At 37.5% G+C, this 22055-nt stretch overlaps 1 long non-coding RNA gene across 3 annotated transcripts in view; it reads left to right on the top strand.

The window, feature by feature from the left end:
* LOC108503747 overlaps positions 1–20135 on the top strand; it is a 27843-nt gene extending 7708 nt beyond the window's left edge. Inside the window, exons 3-5 of one of the 3 annotated variants that reach the window (XR_001876908.1) lie at positions 15515–15572; positions 19799–19857; positions 19969–20135. This is a non-coding gene — a long non-coding RNA (uncharacterized LOC108503747). Of the gene's footprint in view, positions 1–15491; positions 15573–19798; positions 19858–19968 lie in introns of all 3 variants that reach the window. The other 2 variants (XR_001876906.1, XR_001876907.1) reach the window with 2 other exon arrangements.
* The last annotated feature ends 1920 nt before the right edge of the window (positions 20136–22055 follow it).

Genomic DNA, 22055 nt, shown 5'->3' with positions numbered 1-22055 from the left:
ACCTGCTCGTGTTTTGGCACACTGGGACAGCCTGCTCCTGCACCTTTAAGATTTCCTTCTGAAAGTATGGCCAGCCTTCCTGAACCCCTTTTCTATTAAGGACTGTTTCCCAAGGGACTCTCTGAACCAGTGTTCTGGACAGGCCAAAGTCTGCCCTCTGGAAGTCCAGGGTAGAAGTTTTGTTGGCCCCCTTACTTCACAGAATCAAAAACTGTCATTTCTTGGTCGTTATGCCCAAGATGGCCTCTGATTATGCAATTATTAGCAAGTCAAAAATCATACTTTTAAGTTACATAGTCCAGAATTTTACAGGGACATCTTTTATGTGCCCTCTTTCTCATTAAATATGCAATAATTTAATTTAGGTAATGATTTTGTCAATAATTACACTGATGAAGTAAACAGGGATTTTGTTTGGGTCCCAAATTTGCTGTTTAGACAAATTTTTTTTTATTGAAGTCAAACATTCAGCTCGATTAGTGATGGACAATTTAGAGAGTATATAATTGCCTGTCGCTCCAGCCAAGATACAGCAAAATCACCAGGTCTTCACAAAGCCTCCTTTTCCATTATAGATCAAGTCGGCAAGCCAGGGTTCCTTTGAGGAGCTAAGTTTTATATAGGGATAGAGAGTACTCATTTTCTGATCTTTTCAGTTTATAAATGTTTGCAGAAATTGCCCGAGCTGTCTTGGAGAATGTCTGAACAGCTGAAGCACAGAAAAGTTTTTTCTACTGTGCAGATTTTTCTCTGTATGAACTTTTCGAGGCTGAAAGAAATTTCAAGCAGGTAAGGTGCTTCTGTTTCAAGAATTGCAACCAAGAAGCTTATCTTGTGCAAATATGAATTCAGAAGTCATACTGCAGGCCACATAAGTGGGAAAGTGACCTGTTTTTAATATTCTTATTAATCAGTTCTTTTCTGTATAATGCTGTAAAATGCCTTTTTTTTCTGCATAAAATGAGGAGAGATTCAAAGAAGAAGTCAATATCTTTTCTTTTGTGTCTTGGTAGTGCTTGATGAAAAAATTCCAAGATGATTTAGAAGTATTCAGATATTTCCTGCCTTTCTCTCACAGTATGCTACTTGGATATATACTCCTTATTCAAAAGAATGGGCAGTAGCTCACATCTTTGTAAGTCTGTAATTGCCTAAAGGTATGTGACAAAACCCCCAAATAGTGAAAGGTGCTGTTTACTAGCCAGATTCTGCATCTTGCCGTTTCAGTTGAATTGTCAGGGGTTTGGTGATCCAGAAGAGGGAGCTGCCACATAAATTAAGTTTTCTTCAACTTAACAAAATCTCCTTTAAAACCCTGCATGGACTTGTTTGTTTGTTTGTTTGTTTTGTTTTAAGGTTGACTTCAGAGATTTCATGTGATGCCTTTTTGGTCACTCAGTTCATAGTTTGCTGATTTCTAAGGACACCGTTAGAGACTTAGATCTTTAATTTCCCTCAGTTTTCAGTATTGGTTCAGTGTTTATCTTTAAACATTGTGTTTGAATACTGCCCTAAAATCTTTGGTTGGTATGATGAGTGCGGTCCCTTTTACTGAATCTGTTGGCTCTTTTTAAACATAGATGTTTGACTAGTATGCTGTAGATGTTTAATAGATATTTTCTGTAGCACGCAGGAAAGACTTTGTGGTGGCTGGCCTTCCTCAGTGCAAGTCCATGTTAGATGGGGGTGGCTTCTGGACCATTGTAGTGTTTTTTCTGTGTAAGGGGTGGTTCTTCTGTCGCAGTAAGCACATACAGCTAAATATTTTGAAAATAGCAAAATATATGAAAAAATGGCAAAACTAATGTGCACACTCCAATGTGCTTTTTAATTTACTCTCTTTTTTTTTTTCATCTCCTTAGCAGTGCAATGCAATTTATAGTGAGTCAATATATCATTTGTGGGCTATAAAAGTAGAGAACCATGAGGTACTTGGAGAAGGCATTAAATCACTTGCTTATTAAAACTTGTACAGAGAGTGAGGAAGGAGACCAGACTTCTCTGGGCATGTTTTAAAATGCATAATTTACCTAGGTCCTGGTATTGGTTGGTGGAACTCTAGATTGCTACCTGCTGTAATGATAAATCTTTCAAAGCTATCATCCCTCATTATAGTCGTTTCATATTAACAACTGATGCAGTGATGTGACTTTGTTTCCTGAGGAACTACAATAGTGAGAAGCAGGTGAGTCTTTTCAACTGAATAATATATTCCCTTTTTTTTGTCATTAAAAGCTAAAGTGGACTCTCAATATTAGAAGAAGAGGGAATACTGTGCTGTGCTGCTTATATGTTTGTGGGGGATCACTTTTCATGTTTTGTGCAAATTTTGAGGTGCTGGAACTTGTCCAAAGAAGGGCAATGAAGGGTCTGGAGCACGAGTCTTATGGAGAGTGACTGAGGTGGACTTGTAGATATGTGTGACTTTTTCTTCCTCGAGGAGTTTTCAGAATAAGTATGTAAATAAATACTGGGTTTTTTATTTACTTAATATTTTGTACACGACTATTATAGTTCAAATATATAATACTTAAAAATATTTGTGTGTTCTTAAAACTGATGACCTATTTGTATGTTTTTAGGTCTTCCATCGAATACAATTCTTTCCAGAATGCATACATTCCCCAGATGTTCTGGCTGCGTTTATTTGCAAGCACCTTTTATAGCGGCTCATGTCACAGTGAATAGAGTTGACAGTTGGGCTGATTGCAGGAATATGCAAAATGTTAACCTCATAAATCTTTCTCCACCTACTGTATTATGTAATTTTTGCAAAATATGCAGAAGTATGGTGCAAGAGACAGTTCCATTATTTTAGTTGGAACCATTTTGGTATTGCAGTTAACGATGATGTATTCAATTCAGAGACAATTACATCTGGACACAAACGGGAGCTGTTGATTTGACATTCTATTCGTACAGGGGGCACGTGTCATTCAACAGTGAGTTGTAAAACTGTTTAGCATGGTTGCATTGTAAAACTGTTTAGCATGGTTGCATTGTTAGTGATGTGGCTTTCCACTTCACACAACTACTGTAACTAAATACCATATTTAGTAGAGTCTTGAAATCCTGAGACAAAAATAGCACGCAATTTCTTTGGGAGATACAAATTATATTAATAATCCTTTTCTTTATACTCAGAATAAATTTCTATGTTATTACTAGACTTAAAGATGCAAAGTAGAAGTGTTATTCTTGCAAGACTTGTTGGTTTCTTGTTAAATATGTCTTACTGATGAATCGTCATGACCTTTCAAATTTTTAACACAGACCTGTTTTCATCAATATATGGTTTTGTCTGTTGGATAACTCATATTTTTGAAGGTTCTCTGATAAGCTCTTGTGTTAGCATTGTAAACTCTGCTTCGAAGTTGATTGTTTATTTTGGAAATACCCTGTGCTTCAGATTTTGTTTATTTGCAGGAAGCACTAACTTGCAGTCCTTCATAATGATATACAAAGTAGAAAAAATAAATTTTAAAAAAGAATAATTCTTATTTTTTCTGCACTACAACACAAAAAATTCAAATTGTGGGCTTTTATTCCCTTGAGATTTTTTTCATGCAGGTTTTTTGTTCCTAAACTTGGCAAGCTGTTACTTTCAGTGCATGCTGTTTCCTCTGTTCTAAACCAGGACATTACAGCCATGTTTCTCTTTGACTGCTTTTCCTGGGTTTCTTAGAGTTTTTTCTCCCCAAGAACATTTGCCCCGGTGGAATGTCCACCTTTCCTAAGTGGAAGCTAAAGGGACCTTGCGAGTCTGTTGAGTGTGTTTAGTGTGTAGCTGTGCACTGATGTTTCTTCAGAAAGGTGCCACCATGCCTCAGGAACTTTGACTTTATGTTGCTTTTTGATTTCTCCCTCTCCTCGTGCTCCTAATTAAATTAATTAATTAAAAATCTCACTTAAAATGTAATACCTATGTTGACCTCTGGAAGTAGCAATTGTGCATTGAAATTTATTTAAATTTAAAAATACCGCAATATTAACTTGGTATTTCCGATATCTTATCTGATGATTTTAGAGGCATAATTGTTCAGTAATAATTCCAAAAATACACAGAGGTTAGTTACAGGACTTGACTTGGCTTTTCCCGATGATGTCAAAACATAAAATGTACCAGTGGAGAAACAGTTACTAGAATATTTTGTGTCAAGGAAACTGACTTCAAAGTTTGAGCTTCTTGATTCTACCCTGAAAGAAAACACTTCTGCTAGAGGACATCTCTAGTAGCAGTAAGAGGCTTTCTCTATCTCCTATGCTGAGGTGAGTCCTCTGTAGCAGCTTGTGACCTAAATGTCAGACCTCAATACTCATATGGAGAAAACTGCTTTATTTTACTGCAAGTTCATAAGGTACCCAGAGCAATGCCTGTGCTGACTGGGGCTGGGCAATACTGACTTTGACAGCCCTGTCAGACTTGCAAAGATCACTTACCTACAAAGAAGCTGCAAAGCATCTGACAAAGGTGTATATAGATATTTATGTATCTCCTCTTATCAAATGCCTGATAGAAAACATGTGTTCAAGCCCTGTGGTTGCAAAGCTGAACAAATAAAGGAGGATTGCAACCCCCAAACTTCTAATGACCTTGTCATGTACTATTTCTATAGGTACCCTGCCACATTTGACCTACCAGGTTTTATGTGGCTCTGTTTTACTTTTTGTGTATACAGGGTGACAGTAATTAGAGCTCTGTACTTCTCCAGACGTGGAGCTAAGTGTTGTTTCTTTGGTAAGAATAGTTAAATATGTAACCCATCCACATAGGTTCCTTTTTCCTTTTTGTAGAGAAAACCAGCAAGTACCTACCTATGTTAATGTAACATTTGAGTTCAGATGATAGCACAAGTCAAGAAATTCAAAGATATAGTTCCCACAGCAACCATAATTCACCCTCGTCGCTGTGAAAGCACAAAAGCCTGCACCAAATACCGTGCAGAATACTGCATATATGTAAGTGTGTGAGACACAGTTGCTAGGAGAGCCATAAATTTTAATTTCTAGAGGTATTTACATTCACATTTTATATCCTTAAGTATTTGTATTTTATTTTATTTGAACAGTGCAGTAATGAAAAACTGAGGGAAAGATGCCATTTGGATTAGTGTATCTTTTTGCTTTCGTGTAATGTACAATTGATTATACTACTATCTCTGCCTTTCTGTTGACTTTTCCTTTATTTTTAAGTGAGTAATATTGAATGTGAAATATAATCTGGCCTGCTTCCTTGTCTGACTCTATTTTCTCTTTGTTTACCCATCTTCCTGAACTGCAGCTATGAGGTCTACTTGTTTACCTACAAGGATAAATAAACCAGATATTTATCTGCATATAGTCATGCACCTTGTTATTGAACTGCATCCATTGCTTAAGGCTCCATTATAAAATATTCTAAAGCATATGGAATATATTTATTTTCAATATCTCATAAGATACTTTTGGATTCTTTGTTTGCTGGCTAAGTCTGCTAATTTGGTTATGTTAGATGTGTTTAATTATTATCATAGTGAGTGCAGAGATGGAAGTGTCCTTATTTTGAAATTATATTTTTTTATTTAGAAAAATGTAAACATTTCAATTATAGTCCAGAAAATGTTTTTTAAATAATATTTACAGGATTTCCAGAAGTCGGTTGGCTGAAATATTTGTGTGATATTTCTTAGCCTTTCAGATATGGCCAGTGGAGAGAGAGACTATGATGTTTGAAGATTGGTATATTAAGTCCCATTCCCACGGGTGATTATTATATCTGTAGGCTGGATTGAGCATTCATGATTATTTAAAAAAAAATTCCCTTTGACTGAGGCATATGCTAATACCTCATAATTTATTTGGAAAAAAAATCACAATGTAACTGTATCTCGCCAGTCATTTAAAATAAAAGCAAAAAGGAAATGACACAGGATAAGAAAGGTTCATAACAAGTTTCTCCTCAGTAAACTACTAAAAAAATAATTTAGACTTCATCTAGTTTCTACCAGACTGATTTTTCTTAGCCCTCCATCCCATCTTAGCCTGCTATATGAGCTCTTTATGGACTGTCTGGGCAGAGCTGGAAGGCTGATTGGATGTGAAAATGTTCTCCTTGGGAAATCTTTGGATCCTGCCCTTCCCAGATTGTTAGGCAATCTGCTTTAGGAAACCTGTTTTGACAGTGCCTGTTATCTCTGCTTGGCAGAGTCCTATAGGGACCATCACTGCCTACCTCAAAGCCAGGGTTGGGGGAATTCACTCTGCAGCCCCCTGCCTTCCCAAAGCTTTATTATTCTGTTTCATTGCTAGTTCTGAACTGCGCACGTATTGCTGTACATGTGTCTAAAATAAAGTTGTTAGTTCATATGAAATGCAGGTTTCCTTGTCTAAAAATTTATAACATGAAGTTTGAACTCCATCTGAAAATTAAAACATTCCCAGTGGCTCAAAAGATTAGTTAAATTCTGGCTGCCATCTGAGCAAGAGTTGGTCTGGTCTTTCCACCGGGATTTTACTGTGTCTGTATTCTATGAAATGAGGAAGGGGACTGGGAATTGAGAGTCATGGCAGTTCTTCAAAGAGCAGGTAGTGTGCTGGAGTTTGAGTAGAATCGTGGACAAAACTTGATTCATAAGGCTCTGTCCTGCTGAAACAAGGAAGTGAATACTTAGGATATAGATTTTGTGTAAGAGCTGTGTTGTGGTCAAAAGCTTCCATCAATATCCTGACAACATTTCTTTTTTCAGTGTATCTAACTAATATTTACGGGCTTCCCTGAAGTGAATAGTTACAAGAGTGTTTTTGTTTTCTTCTGTCTATCCTCTTACATGTTATAGTTGTGATGTTATTATTTGAACTGAAATAAAGAAGGGCAAACATCAGTGGAAAGTAACTACTGCATAGGGATGATTAGAGATAACTGGAAAACAACAAAACATTCCACTTGGAATTGTCCTATTGCTAGTAAATAGTAAAACATGAAAAGACACAGGGTCTAGAAAACAGTAAGTTTACATTCATGTTCATTACGAGTTTATTAATAACCGTTGCTGGATGATTTGATGCAGTTATTTTATACAATTAATCCCTCTGTGTATGGGCCCAGGGAAGAGAAATGTACAGTTGATAGTGCTAGGGATTGCCAGTGATCTTGGAAGCCTCATTTTGTTTTGAGGTGGTGGGGGTCCTGTGGGAGAAAATGGCTGTATGGGAAACTGCTTTCTGTGTAGTGGTAAAAGTACCTGGTGTTGTGAACAAGGTCATAGTTTCGACACTTATCGGAGGATAAAGTTGGTGTAACTCACTAGTGCAAGTATTTTGCCTCAAGCATGTATCTACATCCCCCGAGATCCAGATTTCCTAATGGAACATAGGACTTTGATGAAAGTGGATGGCCATGTCACCTCACAGTTCTCAGTGGAGAAGAAAATTTCCTTGGTAGGATTAAAACCATCTGCTTGTGTCTTGGGCTGTTAGGTATGAGATAGGATTTGACTTCAATTTGTTAGTCACGGTTAGAAGACGGAGGGTTGATATGTAGAATACAGTGTCACATCTGTTAAAGATTTTTGTTGTTTCTCTTCATTTCAACATAGGTATTTTCATCAGTTACAATGAGCTGAGAAAGATTTAATTTTTTTTTCCATTTTTTCAGTTAATGTTTTTCAGAATTTAGAGTATTTCACGTTTATTGTCAATCATTTGTTCTGTCATCCAGTCAAAATTACCACAAAGATGATTGAATTATATTTCTTAACTATGAGAGAAGTTTTGTAGTAGAGTTGGTAGTGCTCTGTTATTGAAGACAATACACTTTGTTTTGCAGGATTGTATTTCAGGTTTTCAACTTTGACCAGCTGCTAACCATTGAGGCTAACAATATTTTTTTTTCTTGGGTTGGCCTCAGCCTGATTTTTCACAGAAAATTATAGTCAAAACTACCAACTTAGCTTTGACCAGAAGCCTCACAAGAAAATGCCTGGTATTCTTCTGTGTGTTAAAAAAAGAAAAAATTCCATCAACCTTTCTTTGAAAAAGCTGTAGTACGTGCATGCTTTGAAGGAGGAACTTCAATTTGACAAGGTGAATATAATCAATTTGACTATATTCGAGAGTGTCTTTCACTATCCCTGTGAATACCCACTCTGCTTTGACCAATTTATAAACCTCTGAAAAATGACATTTCAAATAATCTCATTTAAGTGTTGGTAGAAGTGGCTAGATAGGCTTTTTTTTTTTAATACCTTTTCTGTCAGTTTGGCATACAGGGAATATTTCCTGATGCAGAACCAAATTGAACTTTCTCTAATTGCAATTCTGGTGTGATTTAGATCAGAGATGTTTTTTGGTATTCTCTCTTTTGAATGGGATCAGAGCTCTCTGCTGGAAGGGGGCAGAGTAAAGGAAGAATCACTGTTTGATTTGACATAGAGCAGGAACTGGCTGTCAAGAGTACCTTGAAAAAGGATACTGGGGGAGAAGGAATGGACTGGCACTGTGGAGCTCAGGTGGAAAGAAATCAAAACTCTGAATGTATGGAGGAGATTTGTAGTACCTGGTCATAGTGGTTATGTGCTGGAGCTTCCTGAACAGAGACTGGAAATGGGTTGAAAGCAATGGAAGAGGCATTACTGGAAGGGGAAGAGAAACTCTGATATCAGTCTCCTGCAGAGCCTAGAGTGCAACACAGGCTTACTTGAGTACTGCATCCCCTCTGGTGCTAGAAGTCTGCATGGCATCGTTGCTGACATGAGAAGTGAAGCAGTACTCAAGTAAGTAAGTACATTCTTGGTATGTACTTTTGGCCAAGTTCTTCCTTAAGAGCACAGACTGGTATGTTTTATAGCTAACAGTGACCTCCTTGGTTCAAGTGGCAGAGAATTTTCCAGTAGACCTTATGATTGCAAAGTTGCAGGTGATCTGTGAAGGGATTAAGTTTCCTGTCGTCTAATGGAATGTGTTTGCTTTTTTAAGAACTTGGAAATTTTATGCCTTTGAATACTTTCTAAAGAACACTTCAGAATTGCCATATCAAGTGTGCAATTGCCTGTGCAGCCTAATTTAAACGCCCGACATGTATGCGTTGTGGTATAATAATTATATGATGAGTGCTGTTTTAATTTTCACCTTCTTGAGCAGACAAATCAGAGTAGTGAAATGCAGAAGACTGTTCTGTAGAAGCCCTGTCTGATCTATTGCAAAAATTGGAAGATGCCATTAGCATTTTGGAGAGCTGGAATCTCTTTCCCTGTAGTGAGGTTTCTGTGCAAGGTGAGAAGCAGTGCACATTAAAATGTACAGTAGAACTTCTGCAGACTTCAGTAGGAGCATAAATCTGGCTTTTCATATAAATTCTTGCTGATCAGATGATGGCTGTTTTTCTATTGGGAACAGTTGTAAAGTATTGCTTGAAACTGTGAAGTAGTAGCTGCTGTCTTTGTACCCCTCTATCGGGTGGGATTTGGGGATATAGAACATAGATACCTCTCCTTTCTGAAAATACTGAAATATCTGTTAAATCACAGCTTTTCAAATCCTCCCAGAGGAGATTTGCTTAGGATTTTTTTTAATACATGTAGTAGATGACAAGTAATAAAATCAGAAGGGTTATTGTTGTATTTTTATGGTTGAGTCTGTCATATCATATTTTCAGACTTGTCAGTGGACAGTCAGCACTGCCTGAAGTCTCAGAGGTCAACATCTGAACACTGTGGAATGGCTGTTTGTGCTGCTGATTGTAGAGAGGGGACTGAGGTTGCATTATGATGATTTACGTTACTCAAACGGGAATTCTGATTGCTGCAGCTCAGATGACTTAAAACATGACAGACATGTCATGTGTTTAATTATTAGATGTGCTGATAGAAAAAGAGCTGGGGTGGCACAAATGGAACACAGCACAGCCAGTTCTCAGTGCAGACCATGCTTGCTCTTACCAAACTGTTGTGCTGGCCCACTGGGTCCCTTTGCCAGCCTGTTCTGATGCAGTTGCTCAGCTAATGGGAGATTTTTCTCTGTCTGTTTTTCTCAGATCAGGTGCAGTGATCTGGCTTTTAGCAAAGAAACAATATGTCACGTATAGAGGGAAAATCTTACTGGTAGGTGGTGAGTATGGGGTAAAGTTTAAGATGTGTGTCCTTGAAATACTGGGAAAATACAGCAAAAGATGTGCAGGATTTAAACTGGTTATTATCCCAGTGCTGTAAATATACACAGATAATTAAAATGACATTTTTACAAAGTCTTGAGCAGCAAAGAGTTTAATCTTCTACACCTATCTTTTGATACTGCATTTGGATTTTGTTCATATGTGCTGTTTAGTTTTTGTATTCCTCAGGGCATTTTTTTTTCTGAATTGTATAAATATTTGTTTAGAATCTTAGGCTTTATTTTTCTTTTCTTTCTCAATCTTCTTCATTCTTTATGATGGTTAGAACTGTGCCTGTAGCTCCTTCTTTTTTCCATGTTGGCATGTAGAGGATGTTACATTTTCTCGAGTGCTTCATTCTGCTCAACAGTCAACATGGTTTCTTTTCTTTATTTGAAGAGCTGTGGAAGTACAATTTCAATGGTACAGGCTATCACAGGTCTTGTGATATGTACAGAAGATGGAAACTGCTGACCTAAGGCTGCAATTATTATACATTTCCACTGGATATAAAAATATTTAAACTTTTCCTGAATTCATGATTTTTTGCATGAAGATAGGGTGATTAGAAACATGTATAAAGAGTGCAGGTAGCACACGTTGAAAATTCATCCAATTCTGTGAAATTCTATCAGTCTTTGGATCCTGTTAGAGACAGAGTTTAGTTCTTGTCAAACAATGATGGCTGTTCCCAGTTGAGCTGAGCTTTGTGCACATCGACCTTCAGGGGTGAAAAGCAGCTGTGCTTTTCCACCATCCCAATCACCTCCAGCGGCTCAGTATGATTCAAATTCCTGATGGAATCATGTGCAGAGAAGTCTAGTATAATTGTAACTTTAATGAGCACTATTCTGACATTATTTAAAATTTTTCTTTCAGCACGATACTGTGTAAATATACAGACTAGATTTTATGCAAAGACTCGGGGCTTAAGTCTCCAAACATTTCTGAGTGCACTGGATTTCAAGGGCAATTGTCTGCTTTCACTGTTATAGTATTTTAAATATCAGGAGCAACCTTTAATAGATTAAAAAAAATAACTGGTTTTAAAAAGAAATAACACGGTGGGGAATTTCGGCTGGACCAAGCCCCTGAGGTGGAGTGAAAGGGTGGCTGAGAATGGAGGCCCTGGTCCTGACAACGTACTGATGCATCCTGAGGGAGCAGAGGAGCAGCAGGAGAGAGCTGTCTCGTGGGAATGGGGAACACTGTCTCATGAGAACGAGCACTCGTTTTGAACAGAGTGACTGAGAAAAATATAAACATCAAAGGAAAACAGGGACAGGTGCACAGAAATGTTGTGAGAAAGTAGAACTGAGAAGGTCCAACTAAAATCTACCTATTAGCTGTGAGAATTGTAGTTTGTGTATTTAAGTTGACCTATCTGTGTGGTATACGTGTACCAAAAGAACTGTATTTGAGGCTGTAAATTGCAGCTCGTGGCTGCTGCTGCTTCATTATTCTTTCCAATAAACTTTCTTGCTGAATATTATATGTCGTAGTCCGTCCCAACAACGACAAACACAGCCCTTTGTTATTTTGAAATAACAAATTTTTACAACTTTTTCTATATATACTCTGCACCTCTGCACTTGTACTATGTTTTGTTTGTTTAAAGAAGTGGCATTCACCTTCAAGTGGCATTCTTGATTTTACACAGGATAAAAGGAAGTATTTGCCTTTCTTGCTGGTAAGAAGAAGAAGAATGTGAACTCTTTGTTCCTTAGGGAAAAGTTGAACCATGTCTATCCTGAAGAGTCCTTTAGGTCTGCTTATTTGTTGTGCTCACTGTGCCTTGCCTCGGTGCTGAAATGTCTGACAGAATCATCAGAGATCAGGCAGCTGAAAATGTCAACAAAAACCCCAGCCCTTTGTGGTTCTGTACATTTGTTGACATATAAAAAGCAAAATAGTTTCTCTCTCAGGGCTAGCAGTCTTTATAGCAATAATTATAATTCTCTCTGTAAGCATTATCCAAGTCTTAGATTAATTTGTAAAATGTTTTTTGTTGCTCTTTTCCGGTCCTTTTATATAGTATAGTAATCTTCTGTGGATAAACATGTCACAGAATATATATTTAATTGTACAGTCTGGGGGTTTTTTCCTCTTATTCTGTCATTTGGTGCTTGACTAGACATGCAGTATTTTACTACATTGATTGCAGTTTTTCCATAGGGATATTCATGGGTAAAATTTAGAAAATATGTTGTAATTGTAGATCCAATGTAGAGTATGAGAAACATAGATGCAGATGTTACAGTTTTGTTTGTGTGTAATTTAGATTTCGTATATACACTTTAGTACCTAGGGGAGATGGGTATAAAATTAAAGAGTTGGAAACATTGTACTGAGTGTAATTGCACATTGTCACTACTTGGAAGTTAATTTTTTTTAGACAAGTTTGAAAAAACAGCGTGAAATTGATAGTAACTCTCTCTTGAAGGGAGGCATTGAATAACTTTCAGGAAAATTAAAAAAAAAAAATCAAACCCACACTGTTGTTGCCATTCTGTGCCAGAGAAAGTACACAGTTAGGAAGTACTCTGGTTCTTCTGTATAAAGTGTTGCTGACATTTTTAGGGTATGTGCAGTGAGTGACCTTTGGTAAATTATAAACTATAGCTGGACTATTTTCATGAAAGTTGATGTGCCTTTGATCTATTTGATCTCTAATACTAAGATGCTATTAAGATAATTAAAAATACTTAATATTTGAAATATTTATTCTTTTTGTTTTGTGATTTCACGTATGAAAGCTTTTGTTGTCAAAAGTTGTCTCTTGTTGCTTTGATGTCACAGCACGAAGCATTCAGAGAGACACTGATGATCAGAAAACGGAGGCGACTAACAATTTAGTCTGGCCTGTTTCATAACACAAGCTGTGGATTTCCTCACAGTGATTGCAGCATTAGATGAGCAATTTTCAACAGAGCTAGGAAATAATTATCTTTCTATGAAGATGGCTTTTAGGCCCTAAACGCCTTTTTTCATTCTACTTTCAGTAGGAAATAGGGATCTTAATTTTCTGAGGAGGCCTCTGTGGGGAACAGTAGTCCTCATGCAAGTTTTAAGTACCCTAATGAGCAAACTGTTGTTGGCTTTATTGGGAATTTGCTTGAGTAAAAACGGAAAGGATTTGGCTCATTTACTTTCAAATGCCTAGATGTATAGACATTTTACTGTATTAAGATGCTTTATGATATTTCACTTGACTTTTATCCTTTCTTTATATTCTGTGTACATCTGTTCAGTGTAATTGCACATCCTATATGGTTAACTGAGCCCGATGAAACACCTGTTGCTCACATTCAATGGCCTTTATTTGAAGGAACAGTTTTCATCCATAAAAGGAAAAATCCAGTTCTGTGCTTCGTAAATTAAGGATACCATGGCATTTTAAAATCCCTTCTTAAAAATTTCTTCTGCTGTAGTACCAACTGGTATAGTGTGTAACTAGTGCTGGACAGTCCCCATATGCCACACTCTGTTTCTACTTATGCACACCACATCTTTGTGGACACAGCCTGGCTGCATTATGATTGCCTACTCTTCTTTGTCCCATTGCTCTTTTCTTATGTGCTTAAAAAGTTAAATATGTAACTCAAACAACTGTGTTGTGATCATGAAGTTTATTTTAAATGTTGTTCTAGTAAAACCTAAAAAAAATGGGTTTTAGTTCCACAGGGATTGAGTTGAAGTTTGGAACACATGTTGAAGACTGTGGGGAAAATTTCATGTGATTTTTGAATACGTTTGAGGCCAATTTGTAAAAACCTAGGTTGTAGATCGTACATGTTTATGTGGAAATTATGTCTGATCTTGATGAATAAATTATGGAGCTGCAAATCACCATTTTCCAAGAAAAGGCCAAACAACCCTGGTGCCTCTGCCAGGTATCTCTGATTATCAGCTGCAATCATCATGTCTTTGCTAGGAAGGTCATAAAACTCTTTTTTTTTCAGGCTTTTGCCCACAGCCTGTTAGTCCTGATTTATTTATTTTTTCTCTTATAAATGAACTTCAGACATTAAATGAAAGAGAGATTGAATTACTGTGCACTGAAGCCCTTTGCACTTGCCTTAGAGCAACTTACTAAGGTATGGGGGGGTTCTTATTTCGTGGAAAATGCCTTTACCAACCAGTCTCATCTCTACTGCAGAAGCCTATCACCTCTGGTTCCAATTCCATGCATTAATATAAAAATCTGAGAAATACCACACGAATGCAACATCTGCCAGGATTTATCAAAGTCTTACTAGTCTAGCTGATATTAAAGCCACATGATGATTTTAGACTTGCCCATAGTGGGCCAATCGGGCATCAGGAGAGAGCTGTGCTGTTTTCCTCATACTAACCACTTCAAGGCATTAGGTATTAATCATCAGACTCCTAAATGATTTATTTCAAAATTAACAGCTTAAAGGATGTGTGCTTAGAGAAACCCAAAGCTTCCTGTTGTGTTTCTGTAACTATTTGGTGGTTTGTATTTAGAGCTTACAGTTCTGTATTTGAATTTTAGAATCTGAGAATCAAGATGTTCCTAAAGTAGCGTTGACTGTATTTTCCTGGCCTAATCCATCAGTGCTGAGATAACTGAATCATGTGCTTAAATTAGCTGTTCTAAAACAAGAAAAAAAAGCCTTGTACAATCTGACAGGATTCATATTGCTCTTTCTGAACTGTGTTAAAAGGAGAAATTATACTAACCTGTTTTTTATAGTTCAGTCTAGCTACTTTACGTTTCTACTCAGAAACCAATGAATAAATCATGTGTTACATATGTGTTAATCTAACCAGATCCTCAAGGAAGAATAAGTAGAGCGGCTGTTATTTTTACAGCTGTAGCTCATAATTTGAGTGCTTTCCATTTAGCTAAGTATTTAAATGCTGTCTATTTAAATATAGTGCAGGATTTAGACTTCTAATAAGTGTATTGATACAATACATCAAGCCTCTTTGCTTTTTCTGAAGCCCTAATTTTATGTCAGAAACTAGCTGTTAAACTAGTTTAAAATTTACTTGTACCATGATCCCTTTGGAGAGAGCTTATGTCTTAAAATGTTTTTGCAATGCCTAGCCTACTTAAGTTGTCAAGTTGAAGCTGTAAGTTTCTCTCTCAGAACAAGTATTAAATAAAAATGTTAAACTGTGGTTTGTGTGAAGATCTCCAGTCCAAGGGTGTGGCTTCACTGAATTCTCAAGACCTTTGTTCACTGGGGTGAATCTCTAGTTGTTAAAGAATTGACCTCATAGATATTAAGTTATTCTCCACAAGTCATGGAAAAGTTTAGATAGTAGAGCTTTGCATTAGAAAGTAATTGTGTTGATAATTTCTTTCACATAAAGATTTTGGTGTTCTGGCTAGGTTTTTTTTGTTTCAAGGTTTAGATGGAGACCCTGCTAATGGCTGTCTATGAAGAAAATGAAATTATATATACCACATATGGTAAGTACTTACTGTTTTATTCAGATTATTTAATTAAAATATTGCTGTTATTTTTATTTGATATTTCATTTATCACAAGTGAAATTTGTTGTAAATTACATATGAAAACTCACTTTCTAGCTGTGTCCTCTCACAGATACTGCTTTTTTTGGTAGTACATTCAAGGTTTTAAAGGAACTATCAGCAACTCTTCATGGTAGAGATAAAATGCTTCTGTGTGTTGGAACAGAAAAGAACACCTTTAGAAACAATTATGGCAAAGTAAAAATTTTTTCTTAAGTCAAAGGAGAGAAAAAATCCATTATCCCAGAGATGAAGTGGCCTGACATATTAGGACACTAGAGAGATTTCTGTTTCAGTTTGGCAGCTGGTGGCATTAGAGTTATAGTTCTGTTAAATAGTCAAAGAAAGGCTGGTAGTTATAAATAAAATCTTATTTGCTAGCAAATATGTTACTGAAGTACAAATGTTCTTTTTAATGTGTTTATTGGGTACTCCTCTGTTCAATTGTATATGTCATTTAAATATAATCAGTAGTCATTCTGTGGGAACTCTTTAGGTAATCAAAATGAAATATTGCTTTGAAAGGTGAGGATTTAGAACTAGGAAAGAGGGATAAGGCCCTAAAATTTCCTGTGGCTTCTGGTAATCAAGCAGGTAGCACGAGCAATTTGTTGATGAGTGATGCCCTAAATAACTTAATGCCCAATTAGGTATCACCTTATCAACAAAGGGAGGAGCTGTAGTTGGTTTCAGAGGGTTGGTACTGCACTCTGAATATCTGTAGAAGATACTTCTATGTTGGGCCTGTGAGTCCGTAGCCCCCGAAGAACTTCACTGCTGTAAGATTCTGTCTGGGACTTGCAGTGTAGCACCATAAAATCAGCTTTGTTGGCTGCAAACGCTGTGTTCCGCCTGGTTCACTGGGCTGGGGGAAGCTGCCATTATCAGCTGCGCTGTGGATGAGGAGGGTGATCGGAATGTGGTCTTCCCTTTGCTGTTCTATCTCACACTGTGCACACAATAATGTCCCTTCGTATCCTGGCTGCCTGTAAAGTAGTTATTAAGGACAGACGTGCCCGTTGCTGGAAGTCCTAGATTTTTTTCTAGTTAGTTGTGGGAAAAAAAATCTGTTGTTTTGCATAGCTGTGTAGCTGTGCTTCAGTCCTTTGGAGTGGTGACAGTTTCTGTGCCCTTCAGTGACCGTGGAGCCCTTGGCTGTTCTTGGCTGCCCACTTTGTTTGATTGAGCCTTGTTTGATTGAGCTGCTGTACCGAGAGCCTCATGGCTTATAAACATCAAAACATGTGAAGGATAGTTCAATGGATGAGAAAAATGAAGCTTGTTGAAAATATGCCACAGTTTCTCCCTGTGTCTGCATTGGTCCCTGATTAGATCTTTGAGGTTATGAGGCCTTGTTCCACCTAGGGACTCTAAACTGAGGTACCATCTAAGAAGGTTTCTGCATCAGCTCTTGCCTCTGTCATATGGATTGGACCTTGTCACTGTTACTTAGGTGCTCTAAAGCTATTTGGCCGTACTGGGGAGCAGGATTAGGATAACAGGATGACACTCCTGTATTCTCATTTTGCCTCTGATTTATTGCTATGCTTTGGTCAGAAATGTATTTTGCTGCAGCCATGGTTGCATTCCTACAAGCTATATTTCTGGTGGGTTTTGCATTTCTTTGATTTCAGTGGGAATTAAAGTGTAATGAGATTTTAATTTTTTTTTTAAAGCACTTGAAAGACCTATCACTGTCTTTTTGGCACCAAAGTTCAAAAACATGACAAAACTGTTAAAAATGGTATCTCTTAGTACTAAACCATCAGAAGTTACTGTTCTTTTGGTGTGATTGTAGGAAGTGATTTTCATTATTCCACAATATGCCTTGGCAGTTTACAGTGTTTACTGTACCACTGTGTTTGTAGTGTTCCACGGTAAAGTCCAGTGGAACTTGGGACCTTAAGAATCCATCAGCCTGATGAATGCTGAGGTTCACAGAGGTTCACTAGCACAAGGTTTTCAATGAAGACTTGGTTTGTGGGTCAGAGGATAGAAGGTTGATTCCTTTTTGTTTTGCTTTGAGGGGAAAAAGGTCTGTTTTTAATCAGATTTGGATGTAGGTTTCTGTTGGACTGCTATTCACAGCTGCCTCAGAGTTTGTATGATGTTCATAAAATCAGAAATCTCATCTTTATTTGGAATATCGAGTTAGTTTGACTTTTTGGAAGCAGATGTTTTCACTATTGTCTGTGTTTTATTTCCTCACAGAAATCATGATGTGTGTTTGTTTGCTTTTATTCATTTAGTCCAGTGTGAGATTTTAAAAACAAATGTTTCTTTAGGAAACTGAAAATATAGCAATAACTGTATAACAGTGTTAAAAACTTTATCCAGCTTAGTAACTTAGAAAAATACAAAGTACTGGGAAATATAAAATCAAACTCTAAATCCAAATGGAAAATAAGTTTCATCTCCAAAATAGTTTCTTCTTTGTAGAATTTAATTCTGAGCTATAGCAGATATATATCTTGCTTTGAAGGTAAAAAGAAGATTATGTAATCATTTAGATTAGAAAAGACCCCTTAGATCATAGAGTCTAACCATTTACACTTCCAAGTCCACCATTAAACCATGTCCCAAAGCACCACATCTACATGTCTTTTAAATTCCTCCAGGGATGGTGACTCAACCACTTCCCTGGGCAGACTTTTCCAGTCCTTGATAACCCTTTCAGTGAAGAAATTTTTCCTGATATAATCCAGTATTACCGATTTTCTTGCTCCTACGTTCTCCAGTTTATAGAAGTAGTATAGGAGTTTTTGTAGGATTTTGACTGTTTAATCGAGAGTTTAAATTGTCTTTATATAGATTTAAATAATAATCAGGAGAATACCAGGTCAATACCATGCTCAATAGACAAGGCTTATGATTTCATTAATATTTATAAATTAATACTGTGCTCAATAAGAAATGCCTTCATAATTGGACTGTAGGAAGATTAAGTAACTAAATATGAAAGGGTAATTTTAGAAAGTAACTGTCAAGCTAAAGGAACAGTGTTGTCAGCTGTGGTGCTCACCATTCTGTTCAAGATGTGTGAAACAACTGTTGAAGGACTATTTTGGGGGAAGGGATGAGGCCTCTTCCAGGGTTCAGTTTAGGTAAGAACAGAGACAAGTAAGTATATTGTAGATAAGTTCTTATACATGTGATATCTTGGCAACCATGGGAAGTTAAGATAATTTCAGGTAATCTCATGTTTTCATGTAGCATGAGAATATTTTATGATTTCTCACTTAAAAAAGAAAAAAGGCAGAATTGTTATTTTTCTCTCTAAACACAATAAAAACACCTTTTATTCTTAAAAAGTTTTTGCTTGTTTTTCCCTATACAAAGAATACCTACATTTTCCAGTCGCAGACAACTGCATAAGTCTTGAAAACAGTTTCTCTTGAAACCAGGGGAGAGAGTAAGAGAGCAAATATCACCTGATGTGACAAAGGATCTAGAAAAGACACTATAAAGAGGTGTTTCAGATGCTTTGATGGGGAGGGTACAAAATGACCTCAACAGATTAAAGGAACAGTGCTTTCCATCTCATTTCCCCAGATCTTTCTGGCTGTGGCTCTAGCTTGTTTGCTTGTCATTTACAGCACCAACACAGGGCACTAAGCAATTCAACAGGATAAAATTATCAGAGTTTATGAGCAGTTAAAGTCTACTGGAAACATGTTTCTTCAGTCTTGGTGTGATTGATGAGACAGTCTGGGTATCTCTGGTTGTAATTTACAGAGAATAACAAACTCGAAACTGTTTCAAAATGACTTGCTCACACTGATAAACAGCTGTAATTGGAGCAAGTAAATTGCATGTTTCAAATAGCCCCAGAATATTTCTTTAAAGGGTATGTCTAGCTTCAAGTATGGAGAGTCAGTATAAGACAAACAGGGAGTACACTGGGATTACGAGATAAATCCTTTATTGTACTTCAGTTCTGCAGTATCTTTGGTTGTTTGACTTTCTGGTTTAGTCTCAGGAAGGGTAGTTTGAAGGGATATTCACATTACATAGTCAGCGTCTCACATGAAGCGTGCTGGTATGTGCAGCAGCTTTTTGTGTAAAGATTGAGACAAAAAAGACGTTGAGTCTTTTCTTGCTGTCTGTCACTGAGTTCTCTCCCCTGTCTGTCACCCACACATTTTCTGAACTTCCTTTTACAGCTGTCATGCCCATGGCTTCCCTACATTCCCAAAATGTCCCTCCCTAGGCCTGTCTTCAGGTGAGTTCTGGCCTCTCTGATTTTGTCCTGAAGTTTCTGAACAGTTCTTTTGTACTCTGTCTTTTTTTGCCTGTCCTGGTTTTCATCTCCCTTTTTCTTTCTAAATTTTAGCTCATCAAAAAGCTTCTTCCTAAGCCAAGTGGGCCTCCTGCCGAAACTCCTAGTCTTTACATAGTGCCTTCTTCCTGCCTGAATTCTCAAACATCAAGAAGCTCTCCTGGGAACGCTTCGACCTTATGCCTGTTCTCCTGGGATTTTACCCTGCTGTTCTCTTTAATAAACGTAAATCTGCACTTGCAAAATCTCTCCTCACTCTGCTTATTACCTTTTCAGCCTTTCTCCATGTCCTCAGCTCAGTCATCTTGAGGTCACTGCAACCCAGGCCACTGGACAAGGACCACCAGCCAGTTCATGCCTGTTTGTGAGCAGCAGCAGTGTTACTGCTGGTGAGCCCCTTCAGTGGCTGTGTTAGGAAATGGTCACCAATGCAGTGCCATAATTTGCATTGCCAGTCTAGTGCTGTGCTGTCCTCTCAGCAGATGTCCAAGTTCCTTGATCAGGAAGTCTGTAGGACACCCCTGCCTACAGCAGTAAAAGGTTTTTCTCTCTTGCCTCAGGGCCTTGGTCTCTATTTCTTAAAAAATCCCCAAAACAGTGTAAAGCCACCTCACTGGATTTAGCCTGTTTGCAAAGATGTTCTTCCCGGTCCAGATCAGGTGGGTTCTGCCTCTCCCCAGCAGTGGTTCCTCTCATCAGACAAGATGCTGTGATTTAGGAAACCAAATCCTTGCTGATGACGCTGGCTCTGAATGCTGCAGGTGACCCATGGATGCATTTGCTGCTACTTATGTCTCATTAAATGTAAAACAGCACGGGGACATCAGAGATTTGGTTACATGGTGCTAGACTGAAACTGCAGGGAGAACAGAGTCCTCTAGGAGAAGAGACTCATTTTAGCCTGCTTTGGGTTTTTCATTTTCCTCAGTTGTGCTGTTTTGAGGAGACACTGCTTGTAGTATCTAAACTAGTTTGTTTGTCTCTGCAGAGCATTGTGCTGTGAGTAGAATATACCTTTAGTCAGTTCTTCTGCAGAAAGGAGACCAGTTTATTATCTGTATACATCTTCTATCTGATTTCCTTTCCTGAGTTTGGCCTGTGGAACTGAATCTCAGGCTCTTCCTGTCTCTTTCATACTTATGAGTATCTTCTGGCTGTGTTTTCTGGGAAATTATAGGTTTTCTTTTAGGGCTGCTGCCAGGCTGTAGCGTGCAGAGACTGCATGTTTCTCTGTCAGAAGTGGAAAGCCCTGTTTACATTCAACACTTTACTCAACAATAGTAACTGGACTGGAATATCATTTGAATGAGTTCAGAGGATAAATTTCTGAAGAATTTACCTTGTTGCTTCTGTGTGGTGCCTAGCACATAAGGCTCTCATCTATCACAGGAGTCTCTAGGCACTGGTAAAGTACCAGTGCTAAAAGTCACCATTACACAGGATGGATTTTAGGTGTTCTGGCTTTTACTTTACTCGCTGGAGTGGTCAGCAGTGTCCTAGAGGCCTCTTGAAGCCTTTCAGAACCTCCCCTGTGTGAGACAGTGCAGATTCTAGAATTAGAGGATGGATGGCTTTTGGATTGAGATCCAAAGATGTTTTCCTGGTTATGAATTGAAAGTTCAGCCTGGCTGCTTTAAATATTTTATAACAACATACAATCCAGTAAAATTATTTGATAGCTTGGCAATGTGGTAGATTCAGCCTGCACTGTTATGAAGATGAGAAAACCTGCACCAATAAGACGGTGATCAAATTATCCTTATCTACTTGAAACCTGTTCCCTCACAGGTGGAAAATATCATAAATTCTTAACTTCTGTTGAAGATTGCTTGCATAATCTCTTATTGTCTGTATGAAAAGCTTTTTGAAACTACTTTCAAGGCAATATATTAATTCATAATACTTATAGGACTACCAACTAATAGCTTCATGACCTTGAGGATGAAGATAGAAAAATAATATTTTACAATAACAGGTTTTTTATTTATTAATATAAAAATAAAATGGTTTGCAGAATATATGGATAAAAGAAGTTGACATAGGAATTTAAAAATGTGAGATGATATTTTAGCAGACATACTTGGTTTCAAAAAATAGCATGACTAAAGAAGATAGGGTCAGCCACAGTTCCTTAAAAAGAG

This window comes from Lepidothrix coronata, unplaced genomic scaffold (genome assembly GCF_001604755.1).
Source record: "Lepidothrix coronata isolate B3197 unplaced genomic scaffold, Lepidothrix_coronata-1.0 Scaffold145, whole genome shotgun sequence".
Taxonomy (NCBI): domain Eukaryota; kingdom Metazoa; phylum Chordata; class Aves; order Passeriformes; family Pipridae; genus Lepidothrix; species Lepidothrix coronata.
The sequence above is the reverse complement of the archived record's forward strand: the minus strand, read 5'-3'. Positions and strand labels throughout refer to the sequence as shown.